General features: G+C 37.4%; 1 non-coding gene across 1 annotated transcript; it reads right to left on the reverse strand.

Annotated features, from left to right (window-relative positions):
- Positions 1-684: 684 nt before the first annotated feature.
- Positions 685-789, reverse strand: LOC130458599 (U6 spliceosomal RNA). The gene has a single exon (XR_008918014.1). It is a non-coding gene; the product is annotated as a U6 spliceosomal RNA (small nuclear RNA).
- Positions 790-2386: the final 1597 nt, after the last annotated feature.

A 2386-nucleotide genomic window follows, 5' to 3' on the forward strand; every position in this document is an offset into this window, starting at 1 on the left:
TTTAAAATGAAAAGTTTTCTTATCTATATAATGAGATTGAAAATAGCACCTACCTCACTGGATTATTGTTAGGATCAAATGAGGTAATGCATGTAAAGAACTTTACAAACCTTAAAGCACTGTATAGATAGTAGCTATTATTTTTGTTATTCAGTCACCATTTTGGAAGAAAGATGGCAATGTAGACTGAAATTAATATAGAAGAAAAAATAAACTTAGTCCTTTTGGCTACTTGGGAAGGAATCAAGATCAATAGGTAGAAGTTATAGGGAAATAGATTTGAGCTGAATAGAAGGGAAAAATCCTACAAACTAGGGAAATCCAAAAATGGAATATATTACTTGAAAGGTAATAAATTCCCAAACACTGTGAATCTTAAAGCAGAAGTGAAATTCTGAAGTTTTGAGGGTGTCTTTAATACTATTGGCTCAAGGTCTCACTACCATTGTGTTCCCTCTTCTGTTAGGTGCCAGTATCTAGGACCTCAGTTCCTTTTAACCAGCTAATATCAATTAGCTTTTACAAAGGGATATTTACTCGAAATATATAACAAAAACTAAGCTCAAACATTTTCACTAGCCCCTCAGTTGCACACTTTCACCTTTACCTATTTCAGTTGGGGGGAAGAATGGGCTTATTCCTGGTACAATTTCTGCATGCCTTTGTTCCATCAAATTGATGTCTAGATATGGCATAACTGCTGAGTCATCTTGTGTGTCATTCTTGCGCGGGGTCCATGCTAATCTTCTCTGTATCATTCCAATTTTAGTATATGTGCTGCTAAAGCAAGCATCTGATTCCTCATCTTGGCTACCGTCATTCTTTGCTCCTTGGGGATGTGTTGTTGAGTCATTTTCAGTTGTGTTTGATGCTTTATGAACCCTTTGGGGGTTTTCTTGGCAGAGATAATAGAATGGTTTGCCATTATCTTTTCCAGCTTCATTTTACAGATGAGGAAACTGAGGCAGAGTTAAGTGGCTTGTCCAAAATACAACTAGTAAGTGTCCAAGGACAGATTTAAACTTAGATTTTCCTAACTTCAGGTCTGGCTCTCTGTCCACTGTAAAGATTAAAATTTAGGGGAGACTGAGGCAGGTAGAAATTAGTTTCTCTCTGTAAGGAATATAATATTTTATGAAGTTTATTAAAGATTAAAAATTAAAGAATATATAGGACAAGAAACACGTGCCTAGGCCAGAGAGGCCTAGACAAGATAATCTCACATCATGGAAGAGCCGCATCTGCTCCAAAACGGAAGTCCAAAAGAGAGCACAAAAGCCTTTGCAATCAGGTTCAATCCCTTCTTGATCTTGGCCCACCTGAGAATTCAGTGAGATTAGAGGGCATTCTGGGAGCTAGCAAGGACTCCTGGGGAATGGAGTCCAGAGTTCAAATTTCAATTTTATACCACTGCACCACCTAGATACCCTTTAGAGATACTGAATTTGCTGCAAAATCTAGTATGGTTAGACTCCTAGATGCTAATTTTCTTTTTAAAATTACAAGGTCAAAGTGTCCTGGACCCAAAATGGAAAAAGAGTAATCAATGAGGCAAAACTGGTGTGACCTCAGAAAGGAGAAGGTCTGAGGCATCTCTCACTGGACATCATCAGTGAAAGAGTCAAACCAAGAGAGAGCCTAAGAGAACAGCTGAGCTCTAGTTACTCATGCTTTTTGAAGGTACCTCCAACCAAAAAAGGCTTCTCCTAACTACATGGTTAGCAGACTGGATCTAGTTACAGAATGGCTATTTATGCCCCAGTGTCTCTACAAGACACTTCCATTATACATCATCACAACTGTACCGGAAGCAGACTCCCCAACCTTTCTCAAGTGGGGAATTTATATCAGCTGAGCACTTTGATGCACTCTGTGGCATTCTAGTCCCTCATTACAATTATAACTACTATTTTATATAGCACTTTAGGGTTTACAAAGCACTTTCCTCATGAAGCAAATAATGCAAGTATCATTATCCTATTTTCCAGAAGGAATCTTAAAGACTTTTAGTGTCTTGCCCAGGGGTCACATAACAATTAAGTGTTTTAGCAAAAAAACAAACACAGATCTTTTGATTCTAAGACATATTCTTCTATACTGTGCTTCCTTCTCTAAAACTCAGCTTTAAGTACATTGGAAAACTCCCATTACCCATTAGGGCCTCAGTTTCTCATCTTTAAAATGAAAGACTTGAACACTTTAGCTAGAATTAATTTACTTTTAAGGTTTAGAGAATTTTAGTCATGTCCAGCTCTTCACTGGCCCCATTTAGAGTTTTCTTGGCAAAATTACTAGAGTAGTTTGTATTTCCTTCTCTTGCTCATTTTACAGATGAGAAAACTGAGGGCAATAGTATTAAATCATTTGTCCAGGATAACACAGTTAG

This window comes from Monodelphis domestica, chromosome 3, assembly GCF_027887165.1.
Source record: "Monodelphis domestica isolate mMonDom1 chromosome 3, mMonDom1.pri, whole genome shotgun sequence".
NCBI classification, from domain to species: Eukaryota; Metazoa; Chordata; class Mammalia; order Didelphimorphia; family Didelphidae; genus Monodelphis; species Monodelphis domestica.